Consider the following 24204-nt stretch of genomic DNA (forward strand, 5'->3'; position numbering starts at 1 on the left):
TTGCAAAAATTAGAGTAATTTCTTCTTCTATTCCAGAAGGTGCAGTTCTGAATATTGGTTCCAGGCACAAATGTGTGTCCTGAGCAGCACCTTCATCAAGTACAGTCTCAGCAGCCCCTAATTCCATCTTAACGACTTAGAGTTTAAGCTGCTTTCCCCAAAATGCATCTCCTTGGCACTACAAACACAACATTCTGAAAATGAAGGAAATTCTCCTTTTCTTAAGTGCCTAAATTACTGACATGTCCAAGTCATTACCAAGAGGAAACATTTCTTAGAACACTGGAATTATGATCCATGCTGGCAAGCACTGAAACACTGCATTTCCACCAAAATGGAAAGGCCAGCCACATTTTAGAAGTCCATCTTCTGTCTCTTAATCTTCACAGCAGGATTTCTACTAAAAATGCAACTATGGGGGAAAAACTGCTGTCTTGATTTTACATAAAGGTTTTCCAACAAATGAGATAGAATTAAACTACAGAGGATAAATCCATTCCAGCTGAAAAAAAGCCTGCCTAAGAAAGCATATGCTTCTGTGCCAGCATAGGCCAAACCAGTTGCTAAAACACAAGACAGTTCAACACTAGAGAGTTGGTTTACCACATTTCTTTCAGAGTTCTTGCCAATAGAGTAGTATCATTTTTTAGGCTCAGTTACTTCCTGGGTAGCAGAGCTACATTCATGAGCTCTGTTCAGCCTGGGCTGAAGTCATGCTAGCAAGGCAGTATTGCATGAGGAGGGTGAGATCTCCCATGTGCAAATTCCTTTTGAACTGGCACAATTGCACTTGCACCACGAGCATAAGTCAGGCCTATCTGTTGCTCACTCCTGCCAAGCAAGCACATGTAGCTTAACCAGAAAAATTGCATCTGCTCCAAGGGCTTCTCCTCACACAAATCTGCCTGACAGGGATCAAACTCCTCATCAAACCTGGCTTGACACAGCCCTGCCAGCAAACATCTGTAGCAGAGACATGGCCTGAAAGCCACTGCTTTAAAGGGAAAGGCCACCAGCTGAGCCTTGCTTTCTCTTTGATCTTCTTGAATGTTTATATCAAAGCAATCTGAAGGGCCTCAGCTGAAGGGGTTGTTGCTGCACCGAAAAGGCAAAAACAGAAACACAAGATGGGGTGAGGTATGCTGTACACACAAACAGCAACTCCCACATCCAACCCCCCCAAAAAAGGGCCCTCAAAATGGGGTCTTGTCAGTACTAACTTTATTGTGGATGCCTGTAACTGGCCATGTAAAGACCTACCAGGCTGCTTATATAAGTCCCAAAATGTCCGAATGCATCTGGCCAGGGATTATGTGTCCATATGTGCAACCAAATCATTAATTAAATAATTTGTTTCTCCTGTGCCACTCATCAAATTCCTCTCAGAACGGTATCAGTTAGAATGTTTGCACAGATGGTGGCTTCCAACAGCAAAGACTAAATACCATGTACTCAAGACACGCAATGTAAAACTACCATGACAGTGTGTTATTTCAATCTATGCACATAATTGTTTCAAGCTCTTGAAAAATGCTACTGTTTAAACTATAATTTATGAATGGTCTCAGAGTAATCAGTGACTGCAGCCAGCATAAAGCCATTTATCAGCCTGAATCCATTCACCCTGTTTCGACAGAGGCTAATGTGCTCTGCGATGGGCTGGTGGACAGCCTCTCTGTTCCCGGGTGGAAATTCCAACCGCTCACACGTCTGCTCGTTTTCCAGTGCACTAGCTGAGATCAGACAAAGATACGCTGAGACGTGTTCTCACACAGCCTAAAGCAACCCGAAATAAGGGTTCTGAATATGCGCGAGCGTACGCTCGTTATCACACGGCAATTTCTCTTTACCTACAGACCCTTGTCCCTTTCTCCAAGGCAAGCCAGCCAACCCCCCAAAGGGATAGTGACCTTAACCCACATTAATTTGACAGAGCTACCATCCCTGCTGTTGTTCCCTGGAGGAAACAGACAGTACTGACCACAGTTCCTCAGGGGATGGCTGGTGTCTCAGTAGTGTCCTTGGAAAGCAAAACATTACAACTGCCAAAATAGTGAAAAAAGGGTCTTCTGGAAAATCAAAGAGCAGACTGATTGGGTAATTTCTCTTCCCCTCCACAACACACAGAAGGACGAGACGAACTCCAACTATTTCCCTGGGGGAGGGTAGAAACTTATAATCCTTTAAAGCAAATACTTAGAAAAACAGAAATACCCAAAGGAGTTCTCTTGTACACATTTATTAGCAAGACTAATCTTGGTTTCCCTGATTATGCTTTCGAAGACTAAGGAAGTGGGTTTAGTTTTCTTGGTAGCCCCATTGAACACTGCCAAGATGAGGAACAAGTGAAAAAGGCCATTTTAATACCTAAGTGAATGGCAGAGGCAGACTACCAAAAAGTAAGGCAGACATGATGTAAAATTAAATGTGCTGGAGAGAGTTAATTCTCCTAGTAAACTAAAATAGAAGGCTGGTCCATATCTAACTCTGAATGATTTTCCTTCTGATATATCCTCTGTTGCCTTCCTTCTTTGTTCCTCACCAGTCTAGTATTGTCCCTGTCCCTACTCTTGGCTGTTCCCATTTAGCCATACCTGCCTCTGAAGCACAGATACACTCCTTCATATCTGTACACACAAACACCTCTCAGAAAACAGAGCTGAAGGTCTCCTCTGCTGGCAACCACTCACCTTGCTCTGATCCATTGCCTCATGCTTGTTCCCAAAACCACTTTCTTCAAAGTGAGTTGGTGATGTGGACTTATGCATATTAGAGAAGCTAAACCAGGCTTATATAGTTCTTGACATCTGAGCTTTAATAAATTACTAGATTGACAGAATCACAGAATATTCTGAGTTGGAAGGGACCCACAAGGATCGAATCCAACTCCTAAGTGAATGGCCTATACAGGGATTAAACCCACAGCCTTGGCGCTATTAACATCATGCTCTAACCAACTGAGCTGATCTCAGGGTACTAGAGAGTAACTGAACTCATGCTTGAGAGTGAAATGTTCTAATTAGATAGCTCATATATGGTTATTTTTGTAATGAACTTTTTATTTACAGCACCCCTACTGAAATCTTCCATGCTGCACTCCTGTGTACAAATAGCAAATATATTTCTTCACTTACTGTCTCCAGCAGACAAGCTGGCTTCCAGTCGGCAGCATTAAGCCAGGCTTCTCAGTGGTGTAACAGAGTATTAAGATATAATAAGAGGTAACAGTGGTATTAAGATAAAATCCCAGTTGCATGGGTTTTGGTTTACAGATACCCTTTACCAGGTGAGGGGAAGAAGGAATTAGACTTAGTTTCAAGTGACATAAATTGAAAGGATTGCAAACACAGCGTGTTGGGTCAAATATACAATTACTAACTAGAAGTGCTTATACCTTTTGTGTGTTCACAAAATCAGTCTCAGGGACTGTTTCAGTGGCAACAGTATTATTTATGCAGAGAGTGCACCACAAAGGATACTGTTATACTGCCTAGTTTTGAGGAAAGAGAGCCTCGAAAAAGGCTGGAGGTGAAGAATCTGTTTACAGATGGCTTACAGCAACATATCTTGTGCTGGTTAATCACAAAAGCATAAACTACATCCTTTAGCAATTCACCTTAATCTAATGGTTTGTCCTAAAATATTTATCGGCTGGGTTTACCTCACCTACAAGAACAAACATTTAAACATATTGCATTGGTTAAAGGGAAAGGATTTTATGCAACATTTTAGTGAAATTCATGTTTCTGGACAAGATGCTTCCATTTGCAGCCATGACCCAAAGATAGTATGATTCAGCATTCCCTAATAAAGTAATTTAATTGGCTTTTGTTCTAATTTGTCATTTTATCAGAGACAGAAGAATCAAACTACAGGGTGGAAAGAAAGAAAAAGCAAAGGAGGGGGAAAAAAGGAAACCCCTTCCACAGAAACAAGCACAGTTTGTTTTGGTTGTATTAACCAAATACTATTAAGAAAGACATATAATTAAGTTATATCCAGTAGAGCTGGAAAGTCAATACTCAGCATTCATATCACCAGTGATACATGCCTTACTTCTCCATTGGATGATTAAATGGGTGTAAATATCCATTGGGATATTTCAGTGTGACATTTCTGCCATGACTTTATGCAAAACACAGAGTATCAGCTCTCAGGAAACATGCCACTTCCTAACTCAAAGGCTTCAAAAAGACTCTATAGCATTCCAGAGAGAGCAGGAATTTCAGTGATAGTTTGAGTATATAGCCTGCTCCATAGGGTTTTCATTCCCTAGGACATATCATGAAAGAGCAGTGTCGAAGCTGTACACACTATGAAAGAGAGAGCTGGTCTGCAAACACAGATTGATTCGTGCCTTCCCTTGCATGTGCCCTGCACTGCTGACCAACTCTGTGCTCAGTGAGAGGAAAATGCAAGTGCCTGAATGTAATCAGATCCTGCTCACTACAGAAGGGGGAAAAAATATAGTGCCAAGGCAGCTGAAGCACAGGGATTTCAGTTCATTAAACTTGTATTATTATATTCTTAAATGATTCCCAGAGAAGTGGAAAATCAAGCAAAATTATGACAGACGAAGCCTGAACACTGCTCAGAAATCTAAGAGTTTAACCACATCTGACCTATTTGGCGTGATTTTTGTGGCAACAGGTATCAATAAGTCATCTTAATGCCAAGAGTGTGTATTTTTTTCAGAGGGGGGGATTAATTACTTGAATCAGATGATGCTTCCATTAAGAAAACCTGTAGTCTATAAAATGATTAATTAATGTGACTCATATCAACAAGCTTGAGAGTCTACATGTCAAAGGCAAACTGATCTCAACTTCCTTTGCTCCTTAATGTATTTATGGTCTTGTGCAGAGGAGGAAAACAGTCAGTAAAGGAGAAAACTATAAATACTTATAGGCAAGAAATTACAGTAATTTATTTTTTACCATGGTGAAATAAGAGTTGCAGCAGTTAATACTGGAATTAGCCCATATGTTTTAAAAGAAAGAAGAAAAAAAGCTTTTCAATCCCCACTTAATCATGAACAAAGCTGACCTTTGGGAGAAAATGATGGGTCCCTTGAAAGGGGACCAAACTGGATTTTTAATCAAAGCACTGTCAGTGGTGTTTTTCATGGTAAACCACTGAGATTAAAAAATAAAGAAATAAATAAAAATCCTACTGTTCCATCATAAGAGCCCTTCTTAGTCAGATATTTTTTTAAATTACTGTCCACATTAGAAGACTTTGCTGATGAATGGAGTAAGAATGATCATGATTTGCTCTGCTACCAAATTCAGTCTCATTGGGATCAGAACACAGTGCACATTGCAGACATTTCTAGACCAAAATCATCCAATGGAGCCTTGATATCCAAGTACATTGTTTGACTCTCCTTGATATTCTCATTTCTTACCACTAGGTCTTTGCAAAACTCCCATAAGAACACAGGACATTGTTGGTTGTGTAGCAGTGATCCATTAGTGGTGCAACTCCCTCTTCACAATCCCTGCCTTGTCACTCTATATATTCCTGAAAAAAATAAACCAGCACAAGAATTTGGAAGCCTAGAGTACAAAACACTACAAGCAAAACATTCACACATACTGTTTAGCCAGGAACAGTGCAGAACACATGAATAAGAAGCATGGTATTAGAGTGGTGACTGCAGCTGAAAAACCTTACCCAACACTCAGCAAAGGAGTGCTGTGTGCACTGCCCAGGGGCTAAAAATTCACAATGGCATCCTCCTCTAGAGCAGAATTTTTCCACAAAGAGATCTGAAAATATTCCCCCATAAGAGCTCTAATCTGAGCCCTGACATGTCAGAAATCTCACCACTATTTGAGGACAATTTGTAGTTGGCAGGACCACGCCTTTACAAGAAGCTGTTAGAATAGACTGTGCTGTGCTGGATTTTGCTATAAAAGCAAGCAAATTTAAAAGCATATCCACAATTGCTATTTGATATTTACAGAGAACCTTTCACCAATTCAAAAAAAATTAATCCTACACAGAACAAAGAGCTTCTATATCAGCTTCACAGAAGCATATGACATGTTCTCATCATGCACATGAACAAACAGGAAAGAACGGATTTATTGTGAAATGGGATTTTTGCTATAAATTAAAAGGCTGTTCCCTTTTATATGTCATGTGTATTTAATTTCACTCCATAGGGTAATCCACTGAGAATTCAGAGAGTGCCAAGACCTACTTTCCCCACTCCTCTTATTTCCTTAGGCAAATATCTAGAATTAGAGACAGAGAAAAGATGAAAAAAGGGAAGGCCAAGGGAAATACAGAGGTCCAAGAAAGAAAGTAAGACCAGTCTAAACAAGGATTTTTCCTGCTCTATGCAAGCAGCACTGATTATTTATAACAGGCAAAGGCATCTGTCTTTGATTATGATTTCATGTATACTGTGGATGGTGGTGAGCTTACTGTGTGCCAGAGAAGACTGTCATCCTGCAGTATGAATTCCAGTGAGAAAAACTAATCTCTCTCTCGGGGAGAGTCTTCTACCTTTGACTAACCGAAGGACAGACGGAAAGAGGTTTTACGCCAAGAAAAACAGAACTGCAAGCTATTACAGAATGTAAGGAAATCAGGTTTAATTTACAAACAAAGACAGAGTCAAAGCACATACGTTTTACAGAAGTATACTTTAAAGTATACTGATCAAAGATATTTCAACCCATTTAAATTTAAAACTGAAGAATCCATATGATGAAAAATATCAACTTTCTTTTCTACAAACCTGTATTTGCTAGGCTACAAATAGCCTTCATTTTGTGTTATTTGAGAAGGATATGCACAGCGGCCTTAGGGAATAAAAGCAGCTTATGGGCCCAAAAAGGCGCTAGGTAAGTACAGCACCAGGATACATGCAAGACACACATAAATCTGAAAAAGGTACTCTATCATCTCTCAACTCATGGCAAGATGCTTCAGAGTCTAACAATCAATTAAAACTGGCATGTAAAACATTAAACCTGCTGAATCTGTGTATTATAATCCCTTTCAATGAAAACCAGAAACAGCTGAACCTCTCCAGCCAAGCCAATTCACAAGAAGTGGGGATAATAGCAGCCAGAAGTACCTCGCTAGCAGAGGATTTTCTCAGACAGGGAAATGGGTGCTATTTTCGTGCTGTCCTTCTTGAAACAGTAGGAAATTACATACTACAGTGACAGCAGTCAGAATCATCTAGATGTGTGACACTTTGCAGCCTGAAAAAGTGCTCTGAGCATTTCTTTCCTTTTCTAGGGCTGAGAGAAGCAGCTTTCAATTAGCCATTCTTGTCCCTCAGGACACCCCATCCCTGTCTGAGATCAAATGAGCAAAGCACCAAAGTCTTCAGGGCTTCCTTCTTCTCACTGCCAGATACATAAGCAATAAGTCTGAGCTGCTCATCTCTACTTGAAGACCAGATCTTCGGCCTCAGTTACAATCTCAGTCTCTTTCCTGCCTTTTAAAAAAGCCACCAACCAACCTAACTGAGCACAGTTAGTGGCACCAATAGTGCCAGAAAGGACATCTGCTGATTTGATGGACAAGCTATGGTTCAGAGTCTGAAATCTGTACAGCTTGTCAAGAGGCAAGGAGCTGACAGCATTTTGTTGACACATTTCTTCAAAGTAATGTTCAGTCTTAGAGATTTGATTTTGAAATATTCTGCATTTAAATGTTGCCAAGTGATAACAACATGTCACAGGCACTGAAACGCCATCTTACCGGTTTCTCATCAGCTTGAACAAACTAGAAGGAAGGAGTCTAGATAATTTTTAATTGTGGTGTCAGGGTAATTATGGAAGTTTATCCACTGGAGCAGAATGCTGTCCAAGAAAAGCTGTTTTACTGATTGAGTAAAACATCTGGTAATATATTATATAAAACCTCTAAAATCACATTAAACTATTTTTCTCATAGTAGCTACTATTTTAAAGCTCCTCATTTCACACACTCCATTAAAAAACAGAACATAAATCCCACATACAATAACAGAACTCCAGTCACTAATCACCACTGGCTTTCTTTAAATAATAGGGCTTCAGGCCTGAGCCTATACTGTTGATGTGACTGGGATTTTTGCCATTTCAGTGCCACTGGAATGGGATCAGACCTGGGGTTGGTTAGTTACACTAATAATGATAATAAATGATAATTTCTAGCAGGCAGCCTAGGTTAGCAGGGAAGGCTGTCACATTCCTTCACAACCTGACGTTGTGCTGAGAAATTACTATCGCTGCACGAGCTGACTGAGGCCAAGTATTATAAAAGAAAATGTCAAACTGAATCCAAACTGTTTTCTTATTCTCCCACTTCACCCCTTCTTTAACAGTGTACTTAACCCCCTCTGATTTTATTTTCAGACCACAGAATTTCCTAGCCCAAACACCCCTGCCATTTCTCAAGCCACTCCCAACATTTCTGTCAACTCTGAAACTGGAGGAGGAAACTGTTTAGGACGTTAATAAGGGACAGGGCATAAATACTGAAGCAAGTATTTATTTATTTATTATCAATGCTTTTAGTGAAGGATGCAACACACCCAGTAGTAACCCCAATTTATCAAGAAAGGTTGTTCAGCATTTTAAGACTATTGGGCCCCTGTAAGTGCCCAAAATGGGACATTCTAAGGCCACAACATTCCTAAGGGCATTTAACTATTTTATAGAATGCCCAATGGCAGTGCATTGAGTTTGCTTTGCACATTCTCAGAGTTTGACTTTATATTACCCTCTTCACTGATTTCTGTGTGAGAGGAGAAACCAAGTGAAGCATCTGTTTCCTTCTTCAACACAAAGTCCCAGCAGGAGGAATACAGCATTCATTTTTTTGGAAGGCCTTAGCTAAAATGTTTTTGCCCTCTGGGTATATAAAAAGATCATTTCTCAAAGGACACAGATAAAATTTCAAAACCAGAAGCATTGCAACAATGAACATCCCCAGCTAGCACAGGAATTCAGATTCTCCCACAGGCTTGCTGTGTGTGGGAAAGCCAGGTACAAATGGAGATTCCTGACCTAAAATCTCTAGCTGAACAACTTAGAGGTTAAATGTCAGTCTCCAGAGAAAGCAAAAGGCTTAACAGTGTTGGACTTAATGCCCAGGCACAATGATAAGGCTACAAAACAACTAAGAAATACTAAGTGACATTATCAAGCGCTCCCCCATTTAACAGAGAGCACCAGGGAAAGTTTCTCAGACTTGTCCTTTTGCCTTGCTAATTCCTTTATTTATTTTGTTCCTTTGCAATATCTTATTTAAACAAGTGTTCAAAACTCGAATGTGTGGTGAGGCAAACGTGGCAAAACCTAGGAAGTTACAAGCTGATATTTGGGAGGATGGGTTAAATGGCCTAACCTTTAGGTCAGGTCCAAGAGTCAGCCCTGGCCTGATCTCTACTCCCTTTCTACCACTGCTTCCAGGCTACACCTGTGGTCATCAGTGCTCAGCACCAGTGTCCACGAGGCAAATTTTGTGACCTGGAATAAAAAACAGGAAAAGCCAACCTCAGGATTATGTCAGGAGATAAAAGTGTTCCCAGCCACCACCAGTCTAATTTGTATCTGAAGCTGTGCCCCCACACTTGCTCTCTGTCTTACTCTGTTCCTGCAGGGTTCTCTGTGCTATGTGGCATCAGTGAAGAGTCTGGTACCCATCCCATCAGCTCCTTATGACTGGTGATCCCACACAGGAAAATCTGCACCTGGCAAGAGAGGTATGGTTGTCTCAATAAATTAGATGCCCCTTCCCCACTTCCCCTGCTCCAGGTTTTTCTCACTCTTAAGTAGAGTTGATTAAGTGAAATTTCTCACTTAAATGCAAAGTCTTTTCTTAGATGCAAATCCATGGATATATTCCACAGGCAAATGTGAAATAAATGTGAATTATGATTCAAAACTAATATTCATTGTTACTCATAAGAACTAATAAAAATCCCACATCCTTATATGATCACTATTTTTATATATTTAAATGAGCAGGAATGTCACCAGACACAATTAGAGTTAATCATTTGATCTGAATTGATGCTTTAGATCACTGTAGCTTTAAGGAGTGTGTTTGCATTTCTGCTCAACTGAACACTTCAGAAAAACTGAAAAAAGTTGCTTGCTATATCAGTCTCACTAGAATGGGAGATACAATGATAAAATTTCCATTATGTTCAGAGTCATCAGCAATCAGTCAACGGGACTGAAGAACAGGGAATTGTGCTTTTAAACATATCTAGGTTATTTTTCTTTGTCTTTAACACAGACTTGGTGCAAGAGAGGTAGGAAAACAATGTGTGGTTTTAGCATCACATACAAACCTGGCTTGAAGTTACAGAAATAAAAAATAAACATCTGGTCACTCAATCAATTTTAAACTAAACAGCCCTGTGACTTTTAAAAATTAATAACAGCATTTAGTAAAATACCATTCAAGTTCGACTATACCGTAACGTTCTAAATTGGGTAAATTTTTATAAAATTGGGTGAATATTTATGTATGACTCATAAAACCCCTGCAAATCACAACTTGCTCCGGAAACAGTGACATAGCGACACCAGGGTTTTGCCTCTGCCATAATGAGCTTTAATTATGTCATTATTTCACACTTGAAGTGATTTCCACATGTTGTTCATGATTGTAGCAGCTATAAGTAGTAACATATGAGGAATGATAAGGTTCCATGCTCAAAACTAGACATCTGCAAGTAGTAGGAACAACAGAAAATCCTTAGGAATCTTGTCAGAGTTGAAACATCATTTTCCTGCAAGGTCATAACAACTATTACCAGGCTCAATCTTGCCCTTTTTGGATATTCTCTTTTAAAAGGATGCACCCCTGCTGAGGCCTGAGCTAGATTAGTTCTCCACACTAAGATATACTGAACTGCTCAGATTTAAATTGGTGTTACTGAAAGCTGGAAGTGTATAGACAGCAGAATCTAATTTGAGGTTTAACAACGAATAGAAAACAAGGAGATGCTTTTCATTGCATTAGGGATATTAAAGACTGAAGATTTACTGCATACACATACTCCCTGCAAATGATCAGTTATTCTACTTAGGTTAAAAAAAATTGCAATTGTCTCTGCAAAACAAATCATTAGATTTGCATACAATCACACTGTGTAGCCACATGAAAATAAACTATATTTTCTGCTTGCATTTCTACTGCAGATTTAATTGATGTAACAGTGCAGAAAACTGAGACAAAATTTTATTTCTTCTGCCTTTTAATTACCATCTGCTAACACAAGATTACATTTCTTAAAGTGACTGGGTCTACCTGCCAGCTGAATTTTTCGCCTGATTTCCTCAAGCTCTGGCAGCTGCCTTCATTATTGGTGAAAATGGCATGGCAAAGCTAGCATGAAAAATGAGGCTAAGCACCTGTCACTTCATTTTTCTGCAAAGAAACAAAGCAAACACATGAAGCTCTATGCTCTGCACCATCTATACTCAGCAACGATTTGCTGCAAATAGAATAAAGCATCAGTTTGTTCTTGCACAAAGGAAGAAGCATGACATATAAAAGCACTTCTAGCAACCTACATATTTATGATAATCAGAAAAGATAAACCTCGGAATAAACAATGCATGGAACTAAAACAAAGAAAGTGTGCTTCTATAAATAGAATCATCTCCTAAATACCAACTATTTGGTGATAAGAGCTTTACTATTGAACTTCACCTAACAAGCCACAGAGTCAAGCCTCTTATTATTTCCTTCTACAGCACAAAGAGCCTCCTATTACAGCGTGAATCAGCCAGGTACTAAGCGCATTAAGCCCATGAGTAATCTCCCTGCAATCACAAGCCTTTGGATGCCTTAAAATTTTCTAGAGTTGAGCCCTTGATCCCTATGAAAGATCTCTAAGACTTGGTGCGTTTCAAGCCAATGCCTGCTGGAAAAGGGTAACCATCACATCAGAACCAGCTGTTTGAGCATCCTTTGAAACCTGTCAGCTTTCATGAGTGGGAGAACTCACCTGAAAAGAACCCAAGAATGGAAACTATGAAGGAGGGCAAAGAAAAAGGCATAAAACCCACATCATAACAGCTTGTTTCTACTGAATTTTCTGCTTCATCACAACGAGTGGTTACATCAGCTGCTCTTTTCTCAAAGCAAAATAACCAGTTCAGGGTGCCTGAAGCAGTGCTGATGTAGTTAAGCTAAAGACAAAGCAAGAGCCTCTATTTCCCTCAAGCTCAGAGTGAGCATTTTGGTTAATTTGCACCAGGTCTCATCTGCACCTTCCCCAGAGTTACAGCAGGGGCTCTGATTGCCTCAGAGGAAAAAGAGTGAATCCGTGAGATAATTCATTTAAATGAGTGCAAAAACAGGGTGAAGGGATATGGGTAGATTCTGCTATGGCCGAGTCACCACCTGTTTTCCCCAATGCGTAGAATATCCAGAATCACCTGCCACCTGGAATAACTTTTACCTCTACTTAAGTATACCAATTGCAAACTGTGATGGCTCTTAAGAAACACACTGCACAGTAAAAAGGAAAATGTAACTACTGAAGTAATGGGAATTTTCTGGCCAAGAGTCACCTCTGTGGTCTACCAATACTGGGAACCAAATTGTGACACAAGAGCTTGCTGATTTAGCTTCGCTTCTGCAATTGTGTTTTCTACATGTTTTTCCCCCACTCCATTCTCTTATTTTGTGCCAAATTTACAGGGAGTGTCTACAGAAGCTTTTGCCAAAGTGTGGCAGGAACTACGAACAATTTTAATGGTCCAGCAGCTGCCTAAAGGAAAGACCTCAAGTTATCACATGCTGAAGTTTGTTTATACAAGGTCACAAAACTACTGTGATGCAAATCTAAGCAAATACTTCTAAAGAACTTTCAAAACATTTTTTTATAATCAGAAAGACCCTCATTGCTCCTATTTTAATCTGTGTTTCAGCATCTTTTTTTTATTATTTATTTTTTTCCCTAGCAGAGGTATGTAAAACAAAGCTTTGTATTCTGGAGATGCTTGGGCTGGTTCCATGAAGTCATCCTCTAATCCAAATGATCCATGAGAAGCCAAATCGCCAACTTTGAACAAAAGTTTGAAGTTACATCTGAAAGGCATCCAAAATATTCATTCTATGAGATTCAGTTTTTGCACAAAACTGAAGTTGTCCTGTTTTCCTTTGGAAATGAACATACATATTTCCAAAAATGGAATTTGTTTCCCTCTGTTTTGCCAAAAGAAAAATTTTAGAAGGAAAAACCATCAAGAGATCTACAATTTTAGTCATGCTGGAATGAACAGAAGAGTTTATGGGATAAATATATACTTTATTTCATCAATATTTATGGATGGATAATTGAAATTTTTTGCATGAGAAACTTTGATGAAATGCACTTGAGCGTCTAGTGGGAAGCAGGAGAAGTCTTATTGGTTTAATTCTTTTTAAAGACACTTCTAAATTTTATGAGACTGAGACTGAAATATCACATCAATTATTTGTGAATTTCTAAAGAAATCCTTAGCAGTATATTTTAGCACTTCCAGCAGTGAAGAGTTCAAATCAGGGTCAGATAACAGTAATGCTATGTGGGCTGCTGTTAACTTCACTTTTATTGCAGTTTCTTATAATTAGTGTGTTAAAATACATGTTCTAATGCCCGCAATGAAAAGAAATAAAATACATCTGTTAGCAAGTGCCAGGCTGCAGTAATCTCATCCAGATTTGCAACATCATATATAGTCGTGTCATGTAACGACCTCGATCATCACGCGTTCCTTACAATAAAAGCAAGACAGGATTTGATCACTGTTTTGGGTGAGAAATTGGCAAATACAGATGTTGCAGGAAACAAAATCGGGAGTTCAGTAGGTGGCAGCCTTCCCTTGGAGTTGGTATGGAACCAAGGCACCACATGCTGTTAAACCCAGAGATGTTCTATGATGAGGTAGATACTAAAGAGAGACCTTTAACTGCACAAGGTCAAAGATCCCAAAGTATCTTTTCCAGAATATTAGTGGCAATCAAGCATCCTGTTAAAGCTTCCCTTTTGGGGGTCGCAGCCCATTCAGATTTCCTTTTGACACTTCGGTAGGGTAAAGGAATTGCGTGGTTTGTGCAGCCCAGTGCTGCAAATAATCACAAGGTTGAGTTTGCTGAGCAGGAGGCACCTGCAGTTGAGGTTGTTCAAACCAGGACAATACCAGCACGTTACTACAAGAGCATTTAACCACTTCCAAAGCTCCAAAGGTTAAAACTTGACTGAAAAATCTTTGTCACAACTGATTACATCTTTTAACTTTTCCCTTATGACGTTACTTATATTAGTTTTAATTATGAAAGGAAAATAAAATCAATCTATTTTTTTAAGAAAACCCACCCCAACCTCTGAAAAGACAGTCCATATTATTTGAAAGATGTAGTAAGTAAATAACACACTTTTCAGAGAAAACTACGAAAACATTTGAACTTGTGTCACCACATACAACAGGGAAGCATTCAGTTAGAAATGCACATGGCTATTCTAATGTACAAGGTGCTCTTACACATTAAAAAAGTTATACACCATGGACCAAGTAACCACCTATAAGCTTCTGTCAATCTTTTAACCAATTTCAATATGGAAGCTTGGTATCTATAGGCTTATATTCAGAAAACCTCAGTCTTCATTCATGTATAAGCAATAAACTTAATGAACACTCATTTAAGCCTTGATTCTTTAAGGAAAAGTTAGTAAAAAAGAAAGATATCTAGTATGTGCACTTAATTCAGCTTGAAGGTAAAATATTTAAGTTTTCTTTGTGCTAGCTGAGGTTTTTTAAGAATTTTATGTCAGATGTTGTTACTTATAAGACAAAGAAAAAAAATTACCAGAGTTCTTCATCTGATGAGGCAGATCCTTTGAATTCTGGTAGACAATTTCTATCATCTAGTCTAGCTAAAATATACCACAAGCCAAATATTCTCTCAATTATTTCTGGATCAGGCCTATAGTTTCAGACTGAGCTGTGGTAGCTTCTTCATAATGATACTCAGGCTTTATTGAGGGAAGGTATTCATCCCACTATTTACAAAATTCTATTGCCCCAACACAAACATTCATTCCAGTGTTAACTATATCTCTTCATATCCAACATGCCACAGAACAAATCTCCAGCCTCTTGCTTGCATTTTCACCCTGTTACTACTGCTAGGCTTTCATTATCCAATGCTAAACCATTTCTTTTATATGACCAGTCTACCCTAACACTGGCTGAGGCTTACTGCAAAACTGCAAGGCTCCAAAAACAGGAAAAAAAAACATACTCTCCTCAGTTATATAGACCATTATTCCATACAACATACTTAAAATCTCAATAAAGAGATAGTATAAGCAAAGGTAAATTGTTTAGTTGGTCCTTTGATTAGATCTGCAGTTTAACGTACAAAAAAAGAGTGTAAGGTAAGTTCAGCACCAACAGGTACTGAAGGACTGACCCACCACACTACAGTAACTGACACAGCTCTACCTTTCCCAATCCTAATATTAACCAAATTTTTGGCATTCCCTGACACTCTCCTCACTATGTTCATGTTTTTGTAGAGGTACAGCTCAGATTCTGGGCTAGCAACCTAAGGGAGCAGAAGGTTTTGCTTTCCCCAGAGGGTGGGCTGAGCATTCTTTGACTCACTTTCTGAAAGACTGTAGCCTTGTTATTTTGAGGTGTATCAGAAGGTTTCCTTGTTTGAACTTCAGAAGGTACATCACCACTTTCTCTAACCAAGCTCCTAAACTGCAAAAGCTAACCTACAGCATTTCACTGAGAAACAAACAGAATGCTGACAAACATTCTGACAAATATCAGGGGTAGTCATTTTGGTTAGATAGGAAATGTTCTGATATATTTGCAGAATGTGCTGAAAGTGCAGTGAGAATATCAAAAAGCTGAGTAGGTCTTTTAAGTCATTTGCTGTCCATATGCAACATCATTATCTAATATCAATCCAGACTTTCCCAGAGAAATCAATATTAGACTGTGTGCTAAGTTCATATTTTATTAACTACGCCATAGAGCAGAAAGCGCACGTGTTTAGTTAATCTCCCCCAGTGAATGTCATTTAAAGGTGATGACATATTTTAGATCCAAAACCTTTCTCAACATGCTACAATTTTACACCAACAAAGTCATTAATAAAAATGATAGAGGGAATATGCAAGATTGTCCAGGTAATCTGAGAGGATGCTATTTCAATCACGTTTTCTGTTTTCATAACTTACGTGGAAAAGGAGCAGAAAGCAGGACTTATTTATGCACTATTCAACTAATAGTCTGCATTAGAACCCAGTACTGCATGTAAAAGAATAGACTGTCTCAAGCATCACAGCTACAACACTTTGACTGGCAAACTGCATTTAGCAGACTCCTGGGAGGTCTGTGTAAACAATAATAATTTGTGTCAGGACTTATGTTAAGGGTCATTGTGGTTTCTTAGCATAATGCTGCTAAACAGTTTGACTTTTTTATTAGCAAATAATATATTCACAATATTTAATAACTAGTTACATTGTAGTCCTATGACAAATTCATCACTGGGTGAGAAACACCCCACAATTGCCTACTATTTCCAGCCAGTTCATTTATATAAAAGGAAGTTTGGGAATAAAACAACTTCTGTGGTAATTTAATTTTGCAGCATGCTACACTGCATATTAAGGTGTATATCAAAAATTTGCAGAAATCTGTACACAGGTGCTCACAACTCTGCAAATCGTAGTGACGTTACCTTCTAAACCCAAGGCTTTTCAGAAGGATGAGTGAAGGCCATGTAAAGACCAAACAATCAACTTGGCAAATTTTGGAGCAAGACTCAGGATTTGTCTGAACATTCAATGGAAGTGATACTCTCTTCCCAAATCCTTCTCCCTCTGACTTTGAACCACTTTCATTCTTATTTTAATAATTGGGTTTTTCTACTGGGCTTCTCCTAAGCCATCTTCATGGAAGCACTGATTATTTATACTCTATCCTTCCCAACCCTTTCCAACAACCAGCCCTTGATGCTGTCCTGAAAGAGCAAAGTCTATATTTGAAGCATTTTTCTACTTCTTTTAGGCTTTATACATCTTGTCCATTTTTCACTGCTTAAAGCTCTGAACTTTTAATCTCATTTTTTTCCCCTCAACTTCTATTCTTGTTTCACAGCCTGGCCCACCAATTTTATGCAATTGATGTAAATTTGTTAATAGTCCTCAGCTCAAATCTGGTCTACCTTATGAGTTGTGGACATGCAACTAAGGTAGTTCAGGAATGTGGGGGAAGTGAATTTATAGTATATTGTCTTTTTCTGTAGAGGAGTCCAAAGACAAAAATATTCTCCCTGATTCTGCTACTACCAACTAAGAACTCAGTTTTACTACTTCACTAAAGATCACAAGACTCAGATCATACCAAAAAAGTCTGCATTTTAACAAAGACAACCAGGATAAAATCCCATGGTGGGAAACTCTTTGTTTATGCAGTGCTAGATATTGCAGGTTGGGAGAGATAAGAAAATGTTCTGGAGGAAAGACAAGTGAAATGATCTGGGAATGAACATCCAATTCAAGATATCTAGTCATCTCACCAAACCCCTATATTTCTATCACACCCTCCACCCCCATTTCCTGACAGAAGGCTTACCACCATTTCCATCTTGTCATTATGACTCTTGCTCAGATCAGGATTAATTTTATCTAAAATAACCTTTATAGCCCATTTTCTTGATTTTTTTCCTTCCCTCACACACTTTAATGATGCTATCCCTTCAAGGACCCTCAGTAGGAACTCTGTTTGCCATCAGGCACATGCTATAATAGGATTTTTGCCTTTCTATTGTTATAATGTTTCTCCCATAAGTAACAAATTTAGAAGCATGCTGTTGAATCCCAATAACACAAATTCCTGCAAAACAAAATACCATTTAGCACAATCAACACTGCATAGGTAGGAAGCTTTATTATTCTACTATTGACTCTCACAAGAAGTTAACACTAACACAAACCTTTTCCATATACTTTTCAAGTCTCTTCTATCAGAGCTGCTCTGTATTTATACTACTACTGCTTTTAATTTACAGCTGTCTTCTCTCACTCAAACCCAACCTTTGCCTTACTTGCTATCTATATGCAAGTCACTTTTCACAGTTCTGTAAAGCATTATCTCATTATTCTGTCTCTCACTGTTGAGCATTTTCAGACCCTCTGTGTGAAAGATGAGATATAAAAATAAATTGAATTGGAATACATGATGCTAAGTCCTGAACTTAAACAGACTACACCCACAGTGCATATATAATTTGACAGCTACAAGCTATGCTTTCATGGCATACACCAAAAGGATTAGTGCAAGGGGATTAAAGTTCTAACCATCCTGGGTAGTCTGACCTAGACATTAGACTCATGGCCACATAACCCTGGGTTGCTATTAACCAATCTGCCAAAGAAAAGCTGGGGTGATTACAACAATGATTTCTACTTAAACTGTGTGCCAGAACCAATCTTCCAAGTTCAACACTTCTGAAAACGTTCCTGTGTTCTGCTCACTATATCCAGGTAGCTTCCAGGCAGCCTTCCTTAGTACAGAATGAGAAAGCATTTGTAAACTAAGAGATTTCAGTCAGATGAAAACCAAGAAACCAAACAAACAGCAAAAAACCCACAACAAAAGCAGGATGCTTTAGAGTATTTCAAAACAGGAGAGCTGTGTAGTATGGAGCCTTGGGTGTCAGCTTTGATAAAACTGGAATAAGAAATGGACAAACTTCTGATTCTCCTTACAATTAAAAAGATGGAAATACTGAGGATGAAGTTTGAAACATGGAAAAAGGAAGGTGCCATCCAATTGTGTGGGGTTTAAAAGTCCAGAGATTTTTTTCTTTTCCATTGGTATTTCAACTCACTTAAAATAGGAAGGACTAGGATATAGGAAACTTAATGCATCAAATCCTGTAAATATGATAACCTGAACATTAGGAGAACAGAAAACATCACAGTGTGTACAGATTTAAGATTTATAATTTTTTCACTGTGTGGCAAACTAATAAAAGAATACACCATGGAATCAATAGAAGTCATTCCAATTGCTCTAACTTTAGTTAACTGTGTGCAAAATCTGCGGCTTTGAAACTACATTCCTTCATATGGCCTTTAATCCCAAAAATAAAGTGTTACTAAACTGGTATGAAGAATAAATAATGAAATTATTCAGGGTTTTTTAATCACAAATATACAATTCATTGTGATTTAAATCCATCTGAACAAATTTAAATACAAAAGGGTTATTGTGGCTTTTTTCAATTAAATTATTAAAATAGTTAAAAATTATCAGATTTCAAATTGTAGACATACAAGACATTCAAATTCCAAGGCTTTTGTCAAAGTTCAGTTTCACAGGACACCTTTTCCTGCACTGACTGCAATAAGATTTAAACTTGCATGCCTGCTTATTAGTCTGCTAAAATATCAAGTCCTAAGATAGATATTAATTCTTGAGTATAGGAAAAATTATTTTTGACTGCAGTGAAGCTTGAAAATGTAACTATGCAAGGATTTTTTTTATTTTGAGACACTGTGAAAAAAACCCCAACATTAAGAAAGCCTTTGCATGTTACTTGGCAGTGTTGAGGCACATATTGTATTCCCTGAAACCAAACAGCTCTCTGAGTCTAATGGTGTGTCACATGTGATCTGGTACCTAATTTCACGTAGATTAAAAGGTATGGCTGAGAGTTATTCCATTTTCAGGATTTAGATTGTAATATATGTTTCCACTGCGTTTTTTCCTACACAACACAACATCAGAAAGTGGTGTTTGTTTGGGGTTTTTTTTTTCCTCCCTCTAGACAACTGTGACATAACATTGGTAAAGCTGTCTAATAATGTAGGAGGAATTTAGCCAAGAGCAACAGCCATTGTGAAAGGGATTCAATCCTTTCAACAAATCTCCACCAAGAATAATTTAACTCAGGTAAAACTTGACATTTTACCTCAAGCCTTCATTTAGAAGTTAGTAACCCACCAGTACACAGATTTAAAATCCTCATGGCATATATTGAACAAACTGAGATAGAATAAATGTTTTTAAAGAGAAAGAAAGGAAGATTATGTACAAGCTGGCAAGTAGAAACATTATAGGAATATTTATTGTAATTATCAGCCAATTTTATACTTTAATGATCTAGCTTTAAATTAGGGAGAAGCATAAAACACATGCTATAAAGAAGCAATTTCATTTATTCCACTAATAAGTTGCAACCTGTTTCCGTTTTATGAGCGTGCACATAAATGTATTCAGTTAACATGAATTATGTATGCATGCCTGAATGTTCATGAACCATTTCTAACAGCTTTAGGTTATTGCAAATCTGATATCCCGAGAGTAAGTTATCCATAAGTATGTATGGAAGTGGAAAACTCAGCTCTGTGCCCCATTTGTCTATTTCTATTTAAGAGAGCCAAGGAAAAGCCATTTGAAACTTCAGTTCTGGTGCTGCAAATGGGTGGCCTTTGAATTAGCCCAAGGGTTTCTGTAAGCAAGATGGAATCCTGTCTTCAGAGTCACAAGTGCCACTGAAAAGCTTGTTCTGCCTGCTGGAATTGCATAACTGTCTGACAGTTTCCCGCAGAGAGATGAAAGAATCTGGGGACATTTAGACAAGAAGGATAGATGGTCTGGGAAAGGAACATGATAAAAGAGTACTGTGCTACTTGGACAAATTATGTTAAAATATGCTTAGGATTTGTAAATAATAAAGCACAAACAGAAGCCTAGTTATCTTCTAGACACAATCTATTATTATTATTATTATTATTATTATTATTATTATCATCATCATCATCATCTCTGTTTTCAAAATTCTGGCTTGTTTATTTTGTAACCTGAGGGCTGAAAAACAGAAAATAAGAAATTAGTCTCTGAAACAAGTGTTGAAGAAGACTTACACACATTCCTCTTCCTCTGTAATGATTTGGCAGACGACCTGACTCTTAGTTTTGCTTTGTGCTGCATACACCTTTCTCTCGCCCACATTCTGCTCTGTTCTGCGGGCAGCAGACTGGTAAGGGGTGTGTTCACAGTCAGGACACACCGGGGGAACACTATTTGACAATAATACTGCTAACACAAGGCAAGTTGACCTAAATGATACGTAAAAACCATATCTTAATGAATACAGGAATGACAGTAAATGGCTTGGGTCTACACTACAGCTACTCTGTGGCCAAGCCATCCCTTCCTGGGACTAACATCCCCACCCCCAGCAACTCCTTGATGCAGGAGGAGGTGGGCAAGGTGCAGCTTCCATCTCTCCTCACAGCCCAGACACACTTGCTGGTAACCAGTCAGCAATCAATCCCTATTCCCATGAGCAAGGTTGTAGGAGGGGGAAGGATCTCTGTCAAAGACACTTCTCTGGCTGTATTTCTGGACCTTGACCTAAAAATCACTGCCTGCTCTTTGCCTTTATCATTTCACACTCTGATGGGGTGAATAGTGGAGCGTTTTCTTAAAGCTGAGAAACACTCACTCACTCAGGAAATGATGAATACAGATGTTAAAATCAAAAATTACCAAACAAACAATTCCAATTGCAACTTTTCTCACACTCAGAAAACCCATGGACAAGGGAAATGTCCCACTTCTACAACATTTCTACACAAGAGATCTGTTTTCTTAGGTCTTTTCCACATAATATCAAAAATCTTTATCGCTCTTAAGGGAACAATAGTACAGAACAGACTACTGGAGATGCTATTGTAACCAATAGTCTTCCCTTAAAACAGAAGGGTCTAACTACTTTTTATATATACTTAAAAAAAAAAAAAAAGAGAGAGAGAGAGAGAAGAAAGAAAAAGAAAATACAGCCTCAAACCCAATATATAGCTTGTCACAGACCAAAACAGCAATATAAAAGAACAGGTAGGAATTTAAGTTATGCAAAAGATTATTTGTTTGACTGGTGTGAGAGTATGACAAAAAAAGATAGCAGAAACAGCACAGAACCAGATTTTTAGAAAGAAAATCCAGATACAGGCTGGGCAAATGTGGGATGCAGCACAGAGAAAATCCTAGACAGAACTTTTGAGTCTGGATACCAGATGAAAACAATCTCCTGTTGTTTGATCCTCCTATGCTCAAGGAAAAGGTACTTGGCACATCTTTTTAAATGAACAGGATTACAGGAAAGACATTTGTCTCCAACATCAAATTCTCTTTCTAACTGGAACAAACTTGTGAGGCCAAATGCTTGACTAACTCAAAAAAATGACAATGTTTTTTTGGAAAGCCTTACAGTCTTCTCATTAACATCACATGCACCATGGCATTTAGATGGTCACCGTATTTTAGTGGTTCAAAAAATAAAATTTCAAATTACAGTTTTACCAGGAAGCTGTAAAAACACCCATTCCTGAAAGCAATCGTGAAGTTTAATAGTGCATTACACTAAATAACATTTCTGGGGGCTAATCTGTACTGATGACTCCACACATACAACCTCTTTCCTACAAACCTGATTTCTAGAAATAACTGCACAGCTGTGAGATATGCTGACTCCAACATTAAACATCAAGAACTTTGAACACAAGATCTCAGTTCTAATCAAGCAGTTATATATGTTTAATGTAATGCTGTCACTGTAAAGCACAAACTCATTTCTTTGAGGAATTTGGATGAAGGAGAGATCCAGAACTATATTCTAAGGCACAACCTGTGATACTTCAACGTAACATGAACAATTTAACTAGAATTTTGAATTTATGGATCATATACCATGAATAAAAGGATGGATATTTAAGGTCATGGACTTTTCCTGAGAGGTCAACAAACCAGCAAAATATGCTGGCAGGTGCATTGTACTACACAGAGAATTTCTCCAGCCATCCAGCTATTATATTTAATCACCACAACATGCTTATGAATGAAGACAAATATAAAAAATAATAACAATACTCATGGCCTGGAAGAAGGGTCTATGCATTTTCAGACAAAACACACCACTAGGTCATCACCACCAGCAATGCCAAACTTTATCAGCTTATGAGGGCAAGACAGAAACTGCCTGGCTGAATAATATCAAAGGTTCACCTAATTCATTTCCAGCCTCCAACTAGGCCCATGATCAGACACTCTGGAAGAAAGAATAACTATTCTGGCCAATTTACTTTCATGTTAAATCTCACCTGTGTGGTAGATAACAGCCAAGGGGAGTGGCCATGCCCACGAGGAACACACCTTCCCTGCTGGGCAGCCCAGGTCCTCGTTATACTTCCCAGTGGCTGAGCTGGACTGTACTCCACACAGCTGCACACATTCCTGCCTTTTTCTCAGCTTCATATTTCTATTTGATTTTGTTGACTCTATGGAAATGGAGCCAACTCTTCTGCCAGTTTTAATGGATTTCTCCCTGAAATAAATAGAAAAATGCCCATCTGTAGTAGCTGCTAATTTAGTTCCTAATCTGTGTTATGCCAGACAGGAAGTTTCTTTGGCTTCAGGAAGTTTCAGAGGACTTTGAGAGAAAGAGTAAGAAACACAGAAATGCAAAAGGGCAAGATTTATCTAGGAGGTGGCAGCAGCTAAACTCTTCAGCTAATGCAGCTGCTGACATTTCCAGTCATTCAGTGCATTCCTCCCCAGGGAGAATAAAGCTAAAAGAAATTACTTAGTATGAAACTACTGGATGTCCATTAAAAGTCATTCTAGTGGTGAAGATGAAGAGGCTCATTGGCAAAATACTCTTTGTATAAATCTAAAAACAACATTAAAAGCCATCCAAAAAGCAGGCAGTTAAACAGATTCTTTCACACTGAGAACCAGCAGTACAGGAGACTAAAATGGATTCTAGGAAAAGAATTACTTTTGATTCAAACCACTGATAAAGAGATTTCCCAGTCAATGTCTGCTTAATACTGAAGAGAATGATTTTTTTTCACAAAACCCCAAGAGGTGCTAGAAAATATGATTCAAAGAAGAGTTTTAGAAGCAAAATTCAAAGAATTTTTGGGGATGACAGATCACTTTTTTATATTAACACCTGTTATACAGTATAAAATAAAGAAAAATAGCTTTATTGTAATGAAGGATGGGATTTAAAGGCTCTACCTATTCAAACACTGTGGAAATTATGGAATCTGAAATGGTAGTAACATCTGATGCTAATGAACTTGAGAAATTAATGGAGCCATGGTGATTTAAAATAATTCAGAATGAAGTTTCCTCAGAATATCTT

The 24204-nt window shown here is 38.3% G+C and overlaps 1 long non-coding RNA gene across 1 annotated transcript in view; it reads right to left on the minus strand.

Annotated features, from left to right (window-relative positions):
* LOC114001187 overlaps positions 1 to 24204 on the minus strand; it is a 56492-nt gene that overhangs the window by 9979 nt on the left and 22309 nt on the right. The gene's annotated exons all lie outside the window — the stretch shown is intronic.

Source organism: Pipra filicauda, unplaced genomic scaffold, assembly GCF_003945595.2.
Source record: "Pipra filicauda isolate LSUMZ 115617 unplaced genomic scaffold, ASM394559v2 scaffold238_size1193820_pilon, whole genome shotgun sequence".
NCBI classification, from domain to species: Eukaryota; Metazoa; Chordata; class Aves; order Passeriformes; family Pipridae; genus Pipra; species Pipra filicauda.